General features: G+C 41.2%; 1 protein-coding gene across 4 annotated transcripts in view; it reads right to left on the reverse strand.

The window, feature by feature from the left end:
- Window positions 1-21,041, reverse strand: part of LOC105605893 (zinc finger protein 665) — a 169,106-nt gene that overhangs the window by 83,383 nt on the left and 64,682 nt on the right. The window lies entirely within an intron of this gene.

The following is a 21,041-nucleotide window of genomic DNA, read 5'->3' on the forward strand; positions in this document are numbered from 1 at the left end:
CCCGGGGATCGAACCTGGGTCTTCCGCCTTGTAGGCCGGCGCTTTACCGTCTGAGCTACCAGGGGGGCAGAGGAAACTGTAATTCAATATTGTAATCACTGCTAAAGGGGACTGCAGCCAGGAGACTGCTCCTTGGAAGTAAAGTTATGATAGAACTACATGGTGTATTAAAAAGCAGAGGAATGACATTGCCAACAAAGGTCCCTATAGAGAAACTATGGTTTTTCCAGTAGTCAGCTAGTTCAGTTCAGTTCAGTCGCTCAGTCGTGTCTGACTCTTTGCACCCCATGAATCGCAGCATGCCAGGCCTCCCTGTCCATCACCAACTCCCGGAGTTCACTCAAACTCACGACCATGGAGTCAGTGATGCCATCCAGCCATCTCATCCTCTGTCATCCCCTTTTCCTCCTGCCCCCAATCCCTCCCAGCATGAGAGTCTTTTCCAATGAGTCAGCTCTTCGCATGAGGTGGCCAAAGCTAGGGATGTGATTAAAAGAGGGATGTGAGAGTCGGTCCATAAAGAAGGCTGAGCATAGAAAAATCGATGCTTTTGGATTGTGGTGCTGGAGATTAGTGTTGAGAGTCCCTTGGAGAGCAAGGAGATCAAAGCAGTCAACCCGAAAGGAGACCAACCATGAATAGTCATTGGAAGGACTGATGCTGGAGCTGAGGCTCCAATACTTTGGCCACATGATGCAAATATCGGACTCACTGGAAAAGACTTCGAGGCTGGGAAAGATTGAAGGCAGGAGGAGAATGGAATGACAGAGGATGAGACGGTTAGATGGCATCACCAACTCAATGGACATGAGTTTGAGCAAACTCCAGGAGATGGTGAAAGACAGGGAAGCCTGGCATCCACGAGGTTGCAGTGAGTCAGTCATGACTGAGCGACTAAACAACAACAACAACAACAACAGCACATCACTGATAGGGCATAGACTGGGAATTTGTGGAGGGTGTGTCTGTTTTTTCCCAGGGAAACAGGGGGCCTAGTGGGGGTCTCAAATCAGTGATAATGGGGAAGGGTGGCTCTTGGCAGTAACCCTTTTCCTGGAAGTGAAGTGGCAGAATTCTTTAATCTTTGCTCTTTTCCATAATTACAGGATCCGAAGTAAGCTTCAACTCTGTCATCAGAAGCTATAATACCAAGAAAAGTCAAAGAAGATAAATACACATGTAATAGTTAAAAATGGAACCTTAGGAATATTAACCCAATAATAATAAAAACAACAAGGAAGACCTGAGAACCTTGGTGTATGTACCTTAGAATATTGGTGAGGGGCCCTGCGTGTTCCTTTGGGCTGTGTTGTGTCTGGTCCTGTCACATCTTAGAGACATCAGTACGTGTTGGACGACGTTCCTCTGAATAAACAAGTCAAAGGTCTGGGTTGAACCAGAACCCAGAGGTTATATTGATGCCAAAATCTTGGCTCTCTGTGCAGAAATGCCAAACCGAAATATAAGAAATACAAACACAGAGACAGGGTTATGGAGGATAAACAGTGGCTTTATATATGTGCGAGGCTAAAAGGGAACACTTTAGGCCCCCTCCCTGGTGAGTAGGGAGATGTTATATCATCCGCTAGGGATATATGCTAAGGATCAAGGCAGTAACAGTCTTGTATTCGTTTCCTCTGCAAAGTTGTAAAAGGATGGGGTTGGTGACAAGATGAAGTTGTGTGCAGGGTCTTAGGTGGTCTGGTGTCCTAATCAGTGCAGTGGTAAAGAATCCACCTGCCAGTACAGGAGACTTGGGTTCGATTCCTGGGTCATGAAGATCCCCTGGAGGAGGAAATGACAACCTATTTTGTGTCCATTGAGTCACAAAAGAGTTGGACACGATTGACCCGGTGTCAGCATCCTTCTTTGATTAGCAACTGTTCTGCCCTTTGGAACTCACAGAAGGTCATGGAGGCTGCAGGCCTGTCTTTAAGAAATGGGAACCAAAAAGGCCTCTGTGCCTGGGAGCACCACAGGGCCCTGCTCTGCAGCCTCAATACTAGGAAAAATATTTTCCATTTTGCCATTTCTCTGGTGATCACGGAAAAAAAAGTCCTTGCACAGCATCCTGCATATTATGTGTATGATTAGACAGTGACGAAATATCATACTGATGTAACTAAATTATCCCCTCATCTCTTGTTACCAGCTGTGCTCTGGTGAAGAAATTGCTGGTGGGAATAAGCCTTTCTTCATTAATAAAGTGAAAAAGCAGTCAGTTGTTTTCTGTGTTCTGAGAAAAAAGCTGGATGTGAATTGTCCACGTTCCACATGCAGCCAGAAAACTCGGATGTGGATAGATGTGGTCTTACCTTAAAATGGTTTCACCCAGACACCTGGGGGAAAGTCTTCACGGAATTCCAAGAGTAGATGTACTGAGGATTTAGCACATATGAGGCAGTAAACACAAACTGAATGGAATTATCCAAGACAAATGCAACATTGTTGGGAAAACAAAACTAAACACCAAAGTGAATGGCCTGGAAATTATCATACTGAGAGGGTAACACACAGGAAGGTCAGGGGTCCCCACATGGAGGATATAGGCTGCAAGTGTCAACATTTGTCTTTCTGAAGATTTATTTATTCCTCGAATTCTCTCTTTTGTGATCTGCTGTAAGAACTGTCATAAAAAATGGCCAAATTCATTAAAATTGTAAGGATTCCCTCCAATATGAGTTTTTTGGGGGGAGGAATCTTGAGGAAATATTGTTTTCTTAAACATGTTTCCAAATTCAGTATAGTGTACCGTTTCTGACACACATGAATCACTTCATTATGCCCATGGTGTGAATATTTCATGGAACAAACTACACAATATTCATTACCTGTCCAAGTTTGCTTTCCATATATATCCTCTCACGTTCCACAGTTTTGATCTTTGAGTTAAAGCTTCAGTGTGCACACTACTTTTGTATGGTTTCTCGGAAAAACATATATTCTGAATTCTACACCCCACTCCAGTACTCTTGCCTGGAAAATCCATGGACGGAGGAGCCTGGTGGGCTGCAGACCACGGGGTCGCTAAGAATTGGACACAACTGAGCAACTGCACTTTCACTTTTCACTTTCATGCATTAGAGAAGGAAATGGCAACGCACTCCAGTGTTCTTGCCTGGCGAATCCCAGGGAAGGGAAGCCTCGTAAGCTGCCATCTACGGGGTTGCACAGAGTCGGACACGAATGAAGCGACTTAGCAGCAGCAGCAGGAGCAGCAGTGTACTCTGAACCCTCCAGAAAGCCCTTGCCAGTCCATTTCCAAGACTCCTCTTCACTATGGAGTCTTGTCTAACACTTCAACTCAAGGTGAAATTTTTCCCACTCCCATTGCATTTGAGCATTGCTCCAGAATGTTCCTGAATTTGGATGTTTGGTAAAATCCTTCCCACAAATATTACATTTGTGTGGTTTAACTCCAGGATATGTATTCTTACACACCTAAAGAGTGAGCAGTAACTATAAAACTTCCATAAAGCATAAAATAAAGTATAAAACTGCCAAAGTATAAATTATTTAGTGAATCCTGAGTTTAAGCCACTACCTAAAGGTCGTGCCATATTCTGTACACTGGTAAGGTTCTCTCTAGTATGGATCATCTGATGACTAGTGCAATGTGAGTCCCAAGTAAAGGTTTTACACACTCATGTCATTTGTAAGCTTTCTCTCCAGAATGACTTCTTTACTGCATCCTGACTTAGGATTGTTGTCTAAAAGCCCTGACACACTCATTACACTGATATAGTTTCTATCCATTGTGAATATTCTCAAGAAGCCTTTTGACCCTCAGAAAAGTCAAACTAGAAGAAACCTCACAAAAGCTTTGGTTCTGTGTTCAGACATAACTAACCATCACATAATTAATTCTGAATGGAAATCGTACACACATAGTGCATGTGGTGTCTTTTGGAAGGCATTCAGTATTTACAAAACATGAGAAAATTCATACTGGTGAGAATCCATACATTTGGAGCACAGTCCGTCCCTCCAATCTTAAGATTGGAGGAAATCATGTAAATATAATGTGTGTGGCCAGGGCTTCAATAACAGGTCTCACCTTTCCCATCAGCAGAGAATTCGTAATGCAGAGACACAAATGTAAGAGTGGGGCAAATCCTTCAGGTGGCATTCAGGCCTCAAGAGACATCAGGTGACGGACTGGAGAGACCATCCGAATGCAGTCAGTGTGTCCAGGCTTTTGTCAGGTGTGTTTACACCTTAGGATTCTTGAGAATATTCACACTGGATAGAAACTATATCAATGTAATGAGTGTGCTTTTAGAAAACAGTCCTAAGTCAGGATTCAGTAAAGGAGTCATTCTGGAGAGAAAGCTTACAAGTGACATGAGTGCGTAAAACCTTTACTTGGGGTTCACATTGCACTAGCCATCAGATGATCCATACTAGAGAGAACCTTACCAGTGTACAGAATATGGCACGACCTTTAGGTGGTGTCTTAAACTGAGGAGTCACTAAATAATTTATACTTTGGCAGTTTTATACTTTGTTTTAGAGGACTTTCATGGTGGCTCAGATGGTAATTTGTCTGTCTACAATGCAAGAGACCTTGCTTCGATCCCTGGGTTGGGAAATGCCCTGGAGAAGGAAATGGCAACCCACTCCAGTACTCTTGCCTTGAAAATTCCACTTATGTGGTTTCCCTCCTGTATGACCTGCCCAACAGTCAGCTGAGGCTGAACATGCACTAGAAGCTTTACCATATTTCTTTCATTTGTATGGTTTCTATACAGTATGAATTCTTTGATTAATTATAAGGCCTGAACTCTGACTAAAAGCTTTGCTACACTCATTATATCTGCACTAAAACGTTTCTCATAATTTTTGTATTTATAACATTTTTCTCTACTATGAATTATCTGATTTCTTAGATGGTCATTTCAAGCACTGCCCACATACATCACATCTCTATGCTGTCTCTCCTGTATGAACTGCATGATGGTGAGGCTAACTGTGCAGTAAAACTTCTGTCAGAATGGTTACATTTGTAAGGTTTCTCTCCAGTATGAATTCTCCAATGAACTGCAAGGTTTGCATTTAAAGGCCTTGCCACTGAGATCACATTTATATGGTTTCTCTCCAGTATGAATTCTCTGATGAATTCCAAGCTGTGGGTTTCCAGTAAAGCATCAGCCACACATAGCACATTTACACAGTTTCTCTCCAGTATGAATCCTCTGATGAAATGCAAGGTTTCCCATTTGACTGAAGGCCTTGCCAGATAGATCATTATTGATATGGCTTCTCCCCAATATGCTTCCAATGAACTGCAAAGACCTGCAACTGAAGACTTTGCCACATAAATTACCTTTCTACACTTTTCCTCCTGTATGAACTGCCTGATGGCAATTTAAGGATGACTGTGCACTGAAATGTTTGTCCTAATTGTTATATTTGTAAGGTTTCTCTCCAGTATGAATTCTCTGATGAATTACAAGAATTGTATTTCGACTAAAGGCCTGTCCACATACATCACATTTATATGGTTTCTCTCCAGTATGAACTCTCCGACGAACTACCAGCCTTGAATTTACACTAAAGGTCTGCCACACACATCACATTTATATGGTTTCTCTCCAGTATGTACTCTCCAATGAACTACAAGCTGTGAATTTAGACTAAAGGCCTTGCCACATAGATCACATTTATATGGATTTTCTCCAGTATGAAATCTCCAATGAATTACAAGTATTGACTTTCGAGTATAGCCACATACATCACATTTATATGGTATGAATTCTCCAGTGAATTAAAAATATTGACTTTTGAGTATAGCCACGGCCACATACTTCAGATGTATATGGTTTCTCTCCACTATGAAGGGTCTGATGAACTGTACACCTTGCTTTTCGACTAAAGGCCTTTCCACACACATCACATTTGTATGGTTTCTCTCCAGTATGATTTCTCTGATGAATTATAAGGGTCAATTTATCATTAAACACCTTACAACATATGTTACATTTATATGCTTTTCTTCCTGTATGCATTCTTTGATGTCTAGTAAGTTCTGCGTACTGAAGAAAAGTTATGTTACACTCATTACAACTGTAACTTTTTTTCTTGTGTGCTTCCTAGTCTGGTACCAGTTCTGAGGGATGTATAACAGCACTCTCTTGTTTATGAGAACTGTCTTTACAGACACTACAAGTTCTCTGAGGTGGTAAACCTGAGGCGCTACTGTTGATATTCGCCACAACCTGACTACATTCAGAAACTGTCCCTTCAGATTCAAGTATCTGCAACTGATCCTGAAAGCTTGATCCATGCCTTTCAATGGGCTTATTTCCTGCATCACTTCTACTATCATGAGCTCTTCTATCGGTGAGATTGTTGTTATGGATATAGAGGTTCCTCTGTCATTTCTTTCATCATCTGTCCACAGACACTCAAAATCATACATATTTTCCTGTATCTTTCTGAGGAAAAACATCTTCAATTTCATGGCTTTCAGCTCTTCCAAACCACTCTTTGAAAAATTTCTTCTTTACCACTGTTTCCTTTTGCCTGTAATTTCTTGATCATATGTATTTGAGACACATCTACAAAATATGAAAAACAAATGCATTCTATCAATTACAATTCATAAATAAATTGTTTCATGCTGAATACATGGTATTATACCAAAAGGCATATTCATGCTGAACGGAATTACACATCTTCCCAATGATGATCTTAAAAATATTTGAAATGCTAAACAAATAGAATTGTTTAAAAATGAAAGAGCAATCACATGTAATCCAAATTAACTTTAGGGTAGCCTAGCTTCAAAGATACAGTCAGAACATATTAATTTTTTCCAAACTCATGTCAGTTTTCAAAGAAAAGGATATTTTTGCACCATGACTTCTAAACTCATTCTACTTGGTAGTAAACACACTGCTGTCTCATAATTGAGGAGAAAATATAGCATATTGTACACATTTTATGCATACTTACACATAAGTAAATGGTAAAGAAGAGACAGGGCTATGTAGGTGATTTGGTAGTAAAGAATTAGCCTGCCAATGCAGGAGACATAGGCTAGGGAGCTTCAATCCCTTGGTGGGGAAGATCCCCTGGAGGAAGAAATGGCACCCACAGAACTATTCTTGCCTAAAAAGAATTCCATGGATAAGGAGCTTAGCAGGCTACTATCCATGAGATCACAAAGAATCAGATAGGACAATCAACTGAACAAGCATTCATTAACAGGCAATACACTGCAATGGTAAATAATCCCAAAGAAGCACTTTAACAAATAATGGAAAACATAAATAGTAGTTGACAACTGTTCAGGAAATTCCCGACAATAATGGGGAGGAAGAAAAGAAAACTTTTCTAAATACCTCTTATAAATGTATCAGTAGATAGACGTATAGGCATTTTATGACATTGACAAGTGGTTCACGTCAGTTACATTGTGTAATACATAAAGACCATCTTTAAATTAAAAATATTAATAAATGAAACATTGTCTACTTAAAGAACAGTCATTCAGTAGAGCAATTCCCTATCTATACAGTAACTTTAACTTATTCAGTTCATTGGTTCCAGGATACATGTCAAGGAACAAGCTTTGGGGCCTCCCTTCTGGCTCAGAGGTAAAGAATCCACCTGGTAATTAACACAGGGCACAAGGGTTCCATCCCTCATCCGGGAAGTTCCCACATACCTTGGAGCAACGAAGCCTGTAGGCCACAACTCTGTGTTCCAGAGTTAGGGAGTCACAACTACTGGGCACAGGCATAGAGCCCACACACGGTAACAAGAGAAGGCATTAGAATGAGAAGCCCGTGCACTGCAAGTAGAGAGTAACCCTTGCCTGCCACAAGTGGCGAAAAGCCCCTGAAGCAACAAAGACCCAGTGCAACCAAAAATAAAAAACATTTTAAAAATGTAATGTATTGGTATGAAGAAAACCAATATTATTTGAAAACTTATTAACCAGAGTCAGAGACAACACTCATAAAAATGAAAAGTAAAATAAAAAACATACAAGATATAAAGTAGACAAAGAGATGTCACCATAAGCAAGACAGGAAGGAAATATATTCTTTAAACAAAAGTATGACCCAGATAATCTTCATGACCCAGATAATCATGATGATGTGATCAATAATCTAGAGCCAGACATCTTGGAATGTGAAGTCAAGTAGGCCTTAGGAAGCATCACTATGAACAAAGCTAGTGGAGGTGATGGAATTCCAGTTGTGCTGTTTCAAATCCTGAAAGATAATGCTGTGAAAGTGCTGCACTCTATATGCCAGCAAATTTGGAAAACTCAGCAGTGGCCACAGGATTGGAATAGGTCAGTTTTCACTCCAATTCCAAAGAAAGGCAATGAGAAAGAATGCTCAAACTACCGCACAATTGCACTCATCTCACATGCTAGTAAAGTAATGCTCAAAATTCTCCCAGCCAGGCTTCAGCAATACATGAACCGTGAACTCCCTGATGTTCAAGCTGGTTTTAGAAAAGGCAGAGGAATCAGAGATCAAATTGCCAACATCTGCTGGATCACGGAAAAAGCAAGAGAGTTCCAGAAAAACATCTATTTCTGCTTTACTGACTATGCCAAAGCCTTTGACTGTGTGGATCACAAGAAACTGTGGAAAATTCCGAAAGAGTAGGAAATACCAGACCACCTAACCTGCCTCTTGAAAAATCTATATGCAGGTCAGCAAGCAACAGTTAGAACTGGACATGGAACAACAGACTGGTTCCAAATAGGAAAAGGAGTACGTCAAGGGTGTATATTGTCACCCTGCTTATTTAACTTCTATGCAGAGTACATCATTAGAAATGCTGGACTGGAAGAAACACAAGCTGGAATCAAGATTGCCAGGAGAAATATCAATAACCTCAGATATGCAGATGACACCACCCTTAAAAAGCCTCTTGATGAAAGTGAAAGAGGAGAGCGAAAAGTTGGCTTAAAGCTCAACATTCAGAAAACGAAGATCATGGCATCCAGTCCCATCACTTCATGGGAAATAGATGGGGAAACAGTGGAAACAGTGTCAGACTTTATTTTGGGGAGCTCCAAAATCACTGCAGATGGTGATTGCAGGCATGAAATTAAGGACGCTTACTCCTTGGAAGAAAAGTTATGACTAACCTAGATAGAATATTTAAAAGCAGAGACATTATTTTGCCGACTAAGGCCCGTCTGGTCAAGGCTGTGGTTTTTCCTGTGGTCATGTATGCATATGAGAGTTGGACTGTGAAGAAGGCTGGGCGCCGAAGAATTGATGCTTTTGAACTGTGGTGTAGGAGAAGACTCTTGAGAGTCCCTTGGACTGCAAGGAGATCCAACCAGTCCATTCTGAAGGAGATCAGACCTGATGTATTCTTTGGAAGGAATGATGCTAAAACTGAAACTCAAGTATTTTGTGCACCTCATGTGAAGAGTTGACTCATTGGAAAAGACTCTGATGCTGGGAGGGATTGGGGGCAGGAGGAGAAGGGACGACCGAGGATGAGATGGCTAGATGGCATCATGGACTCAATGGACGTGAGTCTGAGTGAACTCCAGGAGATGGTGATGAACAGGGAGGCCTGGCGTTCTGCGATTCATGGGGTCGCAAAGAGTCGGACACGACTGAGGGACTGAACTGAACTGAAACAAAAGTAATCTTTGAAGCAAATTCCCTGATGGTCCAATTGTTAGGACTATGCACATACCCTGGAGGGGGCACAGATTCCATCCAGCAATGGGGAACTAAGATACCACCTGCCACATGGGACAGCAAAAAAAAAAAAGAGTAACTTCTGACTTTTTCTGTAAAACAGGCAACATTCCATGCAACCAAATAAAGGTAGTGGATTCACAGGGTTCCTGTACACAACTCCATGGAACATGAAAGTAAATGAGCAAAAGCAGGACTGAAACAGAGACTTACAGATTCATCCATGCTCTGAACCACCAGGGCCTACTTGGGCAAAATAGAGGACAAAAAGTTACAATGAACCCCAGGAGTGTAAAAAGGAAACTTCAGATCAGACACAAGAACTGACCTGTGTAATTGTGTTACTCTTGGAAATTGTTCCCAAGGCACCAACAACACATCAATTCAGGTCCTGTCTAAGAGAGGACCTCAATGTGCACTGTCCTTACAGGTTTCCTGAGTTACAATCACAGAAGATCCAAACCACATTCCTGTTACACACACCCCTGAAGGATCTGGCAAAAGTAGTAACAAAAGAACAGCTGAGGGCTCTGAACAGAAAGACAGGTTGAAGGCAGCTCTGTGTAGGATCTGAGACACCAAATGCGGTCGAAGAGCTGCCAGTCTTCCCCTTCTTCCAGTGAGGTCTCCCAAGTGCAGCAAACAGGAAGAGAACCAGGCTGGGTCTGAAATAATCTCTGGAGGTGTCAGTGATGTTCTACACGGACCAAAAAGCAGGCATCCGATGGAATCCAGCTCAGAAGGGGGACAAAGAGGAAATAGATCCCTTTGAAACACCTCATCACATGCTTCCCATAGTCGAGCAACAACACTGACAGGAGTCAAATGACAGATTGTTACAGATCATATAAAGACTTTGCCTCTTGGGACCTCTTTTCTTGGAGGTCCACTTTGCATAAAAACTCTTTTTTTTTCCTAATTAAATCATTTTCTTAATTTAGCAACAGCCACCTGTAAGTCAGACCAACTTTCTTTCTCCCTAATAAAATGTAATTTTCTCATAGTTGACTGATGGGCTCCATGTTAAATGTCTTGAATGTGTCATCTTCCCCTTTGCATTCCCTGAGATAAGAGATAGGTAGGATCCAGTTGAGGAATTTACACCCAACAAAAATGGTAAATACACAGTCATTCTCTAATCTCAGGGAATAATTATGGCAAGGACAAAGAAAGGAAAAAACCCTGTTTGTTAAGGGAGACACTACACATGCCCAGAAAGGCTGCTTGGAGTCAAAACTCACAGGATAATCCCAGGCCATAATGAGTCCTGCTCCTCCCAGAAGCCTTCACTTTGAGATCTAACTTGGCTAAGGTGTGCATGCACACTCCAGGAGGGTCCTGAGACAAATTAGCCAGGGCCAATAAACAAGGTGATGGGCCTGAGGGAAGATGAAGACCTGGAAAACTGCCCCTTTGTAAAGAATTTACACTTCTCAAAGGCATCTCTCTCTCTCTGAGGCTGCCCTTGTGCCTCGCCACATGTACTTTTCCTTTCAATAAACTTTTTCCTTTACTCTTTATCTTCTGCCTCATCATCTGAATTTGTTCTTGACTAGGCAGGTCAGACTAGGGACCTTAGCCCTAAATGTTGGCTCCTGTGGTCGAGGGGTTAGGAGTCTCGATCTGGGAAATTAAGAACTTGCTTCCAGCTTCTGCTTGCTTCCAGCTTCTGCTTGCTCCCACTCACTGCTATGAGCAACCCAAATCAATTTCACTGTTCATACCTTTTGTTACTAAAAACACAGATCTTACTTTCCTTAAGCAACCATGAACTGTCCTTTATATTAGCATTTTGTAGAATGGTGACCATAAATACCAGTGATAACTTCTAAAAACATTTGCTCTCTTATGGAGAACATCTCAGAGTAGCAGCAAACATATTCATTAATAATCCAAAATGTCTTTAGTGTCGGGAGCCAGCGTGAGGAATCCCACCCATGACAAAGTCATGCGGAAGGAAGCCTGACAAAACACAAGGACATGTTCGGCTTCAGGGATCCCCCCTGGAAATTCCTGAGCATCCACCCCCCAAGACCAGAATCTGCCTGCTTTACTATGTTATGCTTTCCACCTACTCTTCTGTCATTAACAGGGGACTGTCCTCCCACCACCTTTTTCTGGAAAAAATTAGAGCTTCTAGATAATAAATCTCCTGGGCATAATAACAAGTGTTTCAATCCAAAAACCCGTCTGATGGCTTTCTAGCCTGCCTGCAGGACTCGTACAGCTGCACATGTGATTGTTTGAGGCCTCCTGACCGCAGGAGGCACAGGAAGCTTAAAAGATCCTAGGAATGTCGGGGCTTCCGAGGAGTCAAAATCATTAGAATAGGACTTATTAAAGGTTTCATTTGTTGAGCCAATACTTGCTGCCAAATTTTCGTATCTTTTATTTTTAGGTATAGTTGGTATATAGAAAAACAGGTAGTAGACCTGGTATTAGCAACACTAGATCTTTGAGTTAAGTACTTTCTTTGTTATAACCCACTGCACCTTTGTTCTATAGGAATGTAACTTTTTTGTACTTTGAGGGTGATGCAGAGTAAAGAAAAAACACTTCTAGGGAAAAGGAGTTTTCTGGACAATTATCCAGGAAGAGAGCCATAAAAATGTTAACAAGCCTCTTGGCCAGAAGATAATGTAAACCACCTGAGACCTTTTGTATACGGGAGGGTATGCAAAAAGAAAGTCTTGTCTCAATGAGGGTCACGACTGCTGCCCCTGCATAACTCTATTTCTTTATGTACAACTTGGGGTATATAAGCTGATTTTGAAAAATAGTTTTTGGAGTCTTGCACCGCTGCTGGGCTTCCCCATGTCATTCTTTTCTTTTTCCGGCTGAATCCCCATCTGGAGCAGGGAGGTTCATCATGTCTACTTATTTGTCCCGGCTTCTAAGATCCCTAAGAGAGAGAGCCCAAGGCGGGGCACTCTCCAATATTCAAACGGATGCCGGTGGCCTAACGTAGATGGTGCAAGTTCCTTGTCTGGAACTTTATTGGTCTTCCACATAATCCAAGTTATTCAGCCCTCTTTCTCTATTTAATTTTCCTACTATACTATTGTTTCTTAATCTAATCTTATATTAATAAACAAATAAGTTTTTCTCATGCCAATGCAGTCCCCGCTTCGAATTCCCTGGATCCACCGGGGCAGGACCTCGGCACTTTAGTTTCTCTATGAGAGGAAATTATCAATAATCAGTGCCTATGTGTGTGCTAAGTCGCTTCAGGAATGTAAGACTTTTTCCAAACCCATGGACTGTAGCCTGCCAGCTCCTCCATCCATGGGATTCTCTAGGCAAGAATACTGAAGTGGGTTGCCATTTACTTCTCCAGATCTTTCCGACACAGGGATTAAGCTCTCAATTCAATCAATTCAAAAGGTTGAGGCCTCAGGCAAAGTGAGTAGTGTATTTCAAGGACTTGGTAAAGGTTCTAAATAATCCATCTACTCACACTGATATTTCCTGATTCGAGTTCCAGGCTGTTGGAATCCCTGGCGTGGTGACAGGAGGCTGGAAGTTTCTGGCTCAGAGGGGTACATGAAACTCTTCCTACCAGGCCCCCTTCCTTGGAGATTCACGCATGCTGTGCTAAGCTGCTTCAGTTACGCCCTATCTGCAATCCCATGGACTGTATCCTGCCACGCTCCTCTTTCCATGGGACTCTCCAGGTAAGAACACTCTGATGGGTTGCTATTCCCTCCTCCAGGGGATCTTCCTAACCCAGGGATCAAACCCACCTTTCCCACACGTGCAGGCATGTTCTATACCATTAGAGTCATCTAATAGTAATACAAGCAGAAAATAATACACAAAATACTTTAATGCCAGTCTGTATAAAATACCTGTATTTAAAAATAATATGAGGGCATTCCCAGTGGCTCACTGGTAAAGAGTCCACTGACCAATATATGAAACACAGGTTGTTGCCTGGTCCGGTAAGATCACACTTGCTGTCAGGGAATGTTTGATAGGAGGATTCCTACGTGGTGTTTCTCACAAGTTCTTTGTTTCTTTTCAAGAGAAGCAGCACACTGCTCCCAGGACTGAAGTCATTGTGTGAGACAAGCTGGAATCTCCTTTAGTAAACATTCTCTTTACTACAAAACTGCTTAGTCTCGATCCCCTTTCTTGAGATATGGATTGTCTCCTGACCTTGTGACCATTATTAATCCCATTATTAATTCCCTTGTTAACAGTTGCTGTACGTTTGGTTTTCTGATCTTTATCACAGTCGTAAGAAACTTCTTGTACTACAGCCTATATATATGCACAGAAAAATCATTAAAGTGCCTTTGCTCCATCAGAGGTTAGGGCCTCATGACGTTTTTGTTTCTCTCTCTCCCCCGCTAGTTCTCTGGATGTAGAGACCCATCGAGCTCACTCCTGCAGGAGAGTGAGGCGCACCGTGTGAAGGCGCACTGTGCCTTCACCCCCTCGAGAGGGCGTCTGGTGCTTTTGCGAGCGACGCAAGGCCTGTGTCAAGGATTTTATTGGTTTTCTGCGTAAACCACGGAATATCAGCCTCTTTCTCTCTTTCACGTTCTGATCATTGACTCTGGACCACCAGGTTCCAGTCCGTTAAAGGACCCCAACAAGTGGCACCCAGAACAGGGACACTGGTATACGTGGCATTTCGGACGGAGTGACTCCAGACTCCTATTGAGGTCGGTAAGTACTAATACTAAGACACTGGTCAAAAGGCTAGAAACTATTTGTCTATTTTACTTTACTATTTGTTTAAAGCTCAGGGACTTTCGGTTTAGCCCAATAAATAGAGGCTTACTTTCAAACAGTGGTTAAAAGTAATCCTTGTTTCTTTGATAAAGGCAGTTTTGATTTAGAAATTTGGCACCAGGTCAAAGAAAATGTTGAATGGGCTGCCAAACAGGGAAAACATATTCCAATTGATTTCAGGCCCCTATGGGCTCTCATTAAAGTTGTAATTCTGCCATTTCAAGGTAAATTCTAGCCCTCCCAATATTCAACAACAGACAGAACACTTATTGCATGAATATCAAGTAGATGATAAACTTTATAAAAGGCCCAATTAGAACATAAAATATTTCAAATTTTTCTTACTAAACCTACCCCAGTTACTCCAAATGTTCCTCCTCTGCCAACCAGTGCAACTCCAAAAGTCTCTCCTTTGTCAGATGTTTTTTGACACCAAAATTGGCAATGCTCTTCTGGACAATAATGATAAGTCCTTGGCACAGACTCATATTTGCAGAAAACCAGCACTTATTGCTCTCCTCCGAGAATGAGACTCTGAATTACTGGTTTTGCAAGCACAAGTTACTAACACCAGTGCTTTCTCCATCCTTCCAGTTTTAAGAAATCCTGATGCTCAAGTGCACATAATACCTCAATATGACGGTATTAATCTTTTTCACATGCAACAAATGAAAAAGGCTATAACTATGTATGGCCCACATTTGCCTTTTACTAGAGAGCTTCTAACGCAAAAGTAGGAAGTCAAGAAACACCTGGAGTAACAGGCAAATTTAGCCTTGGAATACGGAATGAAGCAGGGCAAAGACTAATAGAGTTTTGCCAAGACAATCCACTGGTCATAGCAAACACCCTCTTCCAACAATACAAGAGAAGACTCTACACAAGGACAACACCAGATGGTCAACACCGAAATCAGATTGATTATATTCTTTGCAGCCAAAGATGGAGAAGCTCTACACAGTCAACAAAAACAAGACTAGGAGCTGACTGTGGCTCAGATCATGAACTCCTTATTACCAAATTCAGACTTAAATTGAAGAAAGTAGGGAAAACCGCTAGACCATTCAGGCATGACCTACATCAAATCCCTTATGATTATACAGTGGAAGTGAGAAATAGATTTAAGGGACTAGATCTGATAGATAGAGTGACTGATGAACTATGGAATGAGGTTCGTGACATTGTACAGGAAACAGGGATCAAGACCATCCCCATGGAAAAGAAATGCGAAAAAGCAAAATGGCTCTCTGGGGAGGCCTTACAAATAGCTGTGAAGAGAAGAGAGGTGAAAAGCAAAGGAGAAAAAGAAAGATATAAACCTCTGAATGCAGAGTTCCAAAGAATAGCAAGAAGAGAAAGAAAACCTTCCTCAGCGATCAATGCAAAGAAATAGAAGAAAAGAATAGAATGGGAAAGACTAGAGATCTCTTTAAGAAAATCAGAGATGCCAAGGGAACATTTCATGCAAAGATGGGCTCGATAAAGGACAGAAAAGGTATGGACCTAACAGAAGCAGAGATATTAAGAAGAGGTGGCAAGAATACATAGAAGAAGTGTACAAAAAAGATCTTCATGTCCTGGATAATCACGATGGTGTGATCACTCACCTAGAGCCAGACATCCTGAAATGTGAAGTCAAGTGGGCCTTAGAAACCATCACTATGAACAAAGCTAGTGGAGGTCATGGAATTCCAGTTGAGCCGTTTTAAATCCTGAAAGATGATGCTGTGAAAGTGCTGCACTCAATATGCCAGCAAATTTGGAAAACTCAGCAGTGGCCACAGGACTGGAAAACGTCAGTTTTCCTTCCAATCCCAAAGAAAGGCAATGCCAAAGAATGTTCAAACTACCGCACAATTGCACTCATCTCACATGCTAGTAAAGTAATGTTCAAAATTCTCCAAGCCAGGCTTCAGCAATACGTGAACCATGAACTTCCAGATGTTCAAGCTGGTTTTCGAAAAGGCAGAGGAACCAGAGATCAAATTGCCAACATCCGCTGGATCATGGTAAAAGCAAGAGAGTTCCAGAAAAACATCTATTTCTGCTTTATTGACCTTGCCAAACCCTTTGACTGTGTGGATCACAAAAAACTGTGGAAAATTCTGAAAGAGTAGGGAATACCGGAGCACCTGACCTGCCTCTTGAGAAATCTGTATGCAGGTCAGGAAGCAACAGTTAGAACTGGACATGGAACAACAGACTGGTTCCAAATAGGAAAAGGAGTACGTCAAGGGTGTATATTGTCACCCTGCTTATTTAACTTCTATGCAGATTACATCATGAGAAACGCTGGACTGGAGGAAACACAAGTTGGAATCAAGATTGCCAGGAGAAATATCAATAACCTCAGATATGCAGATGACACCACCCTTATGGCAGAAAGTGAAGAGCAACTAAAAAGCCTCTTGATGAAAGTGAAAGTGGAGAGTGAAAAAGTTGGCTTAAAGCTCAACATTCAGAAAACGAAGATCATGGCATCCCGGAAATAGATGGGGAAACAGTGAAAACAGTGAGGGGTGAAGGGGGTGAAGTCACTCAGTCGTGTCCGACTCTTGGCGATCCCATGGACTGTAGTCTAGCAGTCTCTGTTCATGGGAATTTCCAGGCAAGACTACTTGAATGGGTTGCCATTTCCTTCTCCAGGGGATCTTCCTGACCCAGGGATCGAACCCAGGTCTCCTGCATTGCAGGCAGACTCTTTACCCTCTCAGCCACCAGGGACAGTGAAAACAGTGTCAGACTTTATTTTTCTGGGCTCCAAAATCACTGCAGATGGTGACTGCAGCCATGAAATTAAAAGTCACTTACTGCTTGGAAGAAAAGTTATGACCAACATAGATAGCATATTGAAAAGCAGAGACATTACTTTGCTGACCAAGGTCTGTCTAGTCAAGGGTATGGTTTTTCCTGTGGTCATGTATGGTTGTGAGAGTTGGACTGTGCAGAAAGCTGAACGCTGAAGAATTGATGCTTTTGAACTGTGGTGTTGGAGAAGACTCTTGAGAGTCCCTTGGACTGCAAGGAGATCCAACCAGTCCATTCTAAGGAGATCAACCCTGGGATTTCTTTGGAAGGAATGATGCTAAATCTGAAACTCCAGTACTTTGTGCATCTCATGCGAAGAGTTGACTCATTGGAAAAGACTCTGATGCTGAGAGGGATTGGGGGCAGGAGGAGAACGGGACAACAGAGGATGAGATGGCTGGATGGCATTACGGACTCGATAGACGTGAGTCTGAGTGAACTCCGGGAGTTGGTGATGGACAGGGAGGCCTGGCATGCTGCGATTCATGGGGTCGCAAAGAGTCAGACACGACTGAGCGACTGAACTGAGAGAGCTTCTAAATGTTGCGGCATCTTCTAATGGAAACATTTTCCCCTATGATTGGCGAACTTTAATAAAAGCTCTCCTTAAACCAGGAGAATATCTTCAATGGACATGTGATTTCATGATAGAGCCAGAGATCATGCTAACAAGAATGCTCGAGCTGGCACTCCCCAAAACCAAATTACTTACGAAATGTTAACTGGCTCCAGACAATTTGATACCACAGAAGCTCAAATACAATGCCCTCCTTTGTTGTATTAACAATTAAAAACAGTGGCCTTTGAAGCTTGGGATCGAATTACTTCTCAAGGAGAGCCTTCAGGTAGTTACACTAAAATATTACAAGGGCCTAATGAAAGTTATGCTGGTTTTTTAGCTCGATTAGAAACTGCCATTTCCTGTACTGTAATCGGAGAAGAAACCAAAAAACAGCTAGAAAAATTACTTGCTTATAAGAATGCAAATCAGGAATGTCAAAGAGCTATCACTCCAATCCGTGAGTTGGGACTATTATTGACTATTTGAAGGCTTGTGGCAATCTAGGATCAGAAACTCAAAAGATGCAAATGCTAGTTGAGACAATGGTTGCTGCCTTTAGAAAGGGAAATGAAGGATCCTTTACATGTGGAGATAAAAACCATTTAGAAAGGGACTGCCCTAAGAAGGCTAATAAGAAACCTCCAAGAATTTGCCCTCTCTGCCTTAGAGGAATGCACTGGGCCAAAGACTGTAAATCTAAATTTGATATTGATGAAAAACCTATTCCAGGAAACTCCAAACAGGGGACCCCCCCACCCAGGTCCCCTACAACAAAAACCAGGGGCAACTTCTATCTTTCCCTTCAAACCCTCAATATCTGGCAGTGCTGCCGTCAATATACCAGCCCTAAATGATTTTTCCCTTTACCCTCAAGCAGTCCTTTCCAGAGTACCTACCGGACTTTTCAGACCTCTGCCCCCACAAACCTTCAGTCTCTTGCTTGGCCAATCTAGTTTGACTTCTAAAGGAATTACTGTTCACCCTGGAGTAATTGATTCAGATTATAAAGGAGAGATTCAAATGATGATGTCATCTCAGATTCTATGGCAATTCAAAAAGGGGGACAAAATTGCTCAATTACTTCTTTTGCCTTACATTTCTATTAACTCCTCTAATAATGTACGGACAAGCAGATTCGGCAGTACAGATCAAAACCAATCCTTATGGACATCATTGATATCTCTATGTGCCCAACCAAATATAAATATCAAAATTAATGGTACAAGATTTTCTGGTCTCCTCGACACTGGATCTGACATTACTATTATTTCCAAACACTTATGGCCCAAATCTTGGCCTATACAAAAGGTCTCTTGCCAAATTGTGGGAATTTCTCAAACTAAAGTACAAGAAGTCTATCAAAGTGTTCAGATACACCCATGTGAGGGACCAGAAGGCCAGCCTGCAACATTAAGAGCTTATATGATAGATGCACCCCTTAATCTAATAGGAAGGGACTTACTTATGCAATGGCAAACTCAGATATACATTCCACACTTTTCCTAGGGGCCACTGCTCATTTAACAAACAAAACAATTATCAAAATAACTTGGAAGAATGACGAGCCTAGCTGGACAGAGCAATGGCCCCTTACAAAAGAAAAATTACAGGCTGCTAAAGAACTTATAGACACACAATTTGAACTGAAACATATTGAGACATCTTGCTCTCCTTGGAACTTTCCTATTTTTGTTATAAAAAAGAAATTTAACAAATGGTGCCTTTTAACAGACCTTAGAAAAGTTAATGCATCTATGAAACCTATGGGTGCGTTACAACCAGGAATCCCATCACCTACTGCTGCTGCTGCTGCTAAGTCGCTTCAGTCGTGTCCAACTCTGTGCGACCCCATAGACGGCAGCCCACCATCCCTGGAATTCTCCAGGCAAGAACACTGGAGTGGGTTGCCATTTCCTTCTCCAATGAATGAAAGGGAAAAGTGAAAGTGAAGTCGCTCAGTCGTGTCCCACTCTTAGAGACCCCATGGACTGCAGCCTACCAGGCTCCTCCGTCCATGGGATTTTCGAGGCAAGAGTACTGGAGTGGGTTGCCATTGCCTTCTCCCATCACCTACTACTATTCCTCAAAATTGGCATATTATTATTATTATTGATTTACAAATTGCTTTTTAAATATACCTTTACACCCTTTAGACCAAGAGAGATTCACTTTGTCTCGCCCTATTCCTAATCACACTGGGCCTCATAAAAGATTTCAGTAGAGTATGTTACCTAAAGGTATGCTTAGCAGTCCTACTATTTGTTAAAATTTTGTAGTCAAGGCTTTACATCCAATGTGACAGCATTTCTTTCATGCATATATCATGAATATATTGTAACTACAAAAAGGAGAAATTATATTTTTGACACTGAATGGCCAGAATATTCTTTAGACTCTAGAGAATACTGATTAAAATAAACTCTTTTGAAACTGCAAAACCGGTTCTTCTTACACATGCAGTTAGGAATGGGTTAACTTGTTAAAATACTTTTTTGGAGTTCCAGTTCTGCCTGGGAAACAAATCAGGCCTGAAAATACCTTAACTCTTATCATGTCCTTGGGATACACAGACCACTCTATCTAGGACTCCAGCCGTAAACAAACTGGTGAAACTCAAAAATAATAATATGACACAAAGATATTTTAAATTTCAAGCAGAAAACTATGCCTATCTATCTAAAATTATCTATGTCTCAATATATGTCTTTGTTTTTGGATAATATGAAGTTAATGACCTCTATTTAAATTCAACTTCACGTGAACTGAAAAATATACAATATTAAAAATAATGTTTATTTAAATTTAACTGTTTGCTAATCTAATTAAGACACATCTTAAGTCATCAACATTGTATAATACTTTTATTATGCCTAGTTTAAGGTAAACTAAATTTGTCAGCAAAAATATAACTTTATATATATATAAATATATAATGATATAATAAATATATTCAATCTATAAAATGCTAACATACAATACACTTCATAATTGCTAAAGAAAAATAAAATATATGCTTTTAATAAAAAGATATGAGAAATGGCAAATAAAATGATAAATATAAAAATATAAAAAGGGTTTATGATAAATAAAAAGAATTTTATGACAAATGGATATAACTCATTGCCCTGAACTTTCTTCCTCTTCCTTCTTATATGTCTGAATCGATACACATTCTTTTATAGGGGCCACACCTCTCTGGAATGAAACTACATGATATGTTATAACCCACCTATTACCTTACT

The sequence above is a fragment of the Ovis aries genome, chromosome 14 (genome assembly GCF_016772045.2).
Source record: "Ovis aries strain OAR_USU_Benz2616 breed Rambouillet chromosome 14, ARS-UI_Ramb_v3.0, whole genome shotgun sequence".
Classification (NCBI taxonomy): Eukaryota; Metazoa; Chordata; class Mammalia; order Artiodactyla; family Bovidae; genus Ovis; species Ovis aries.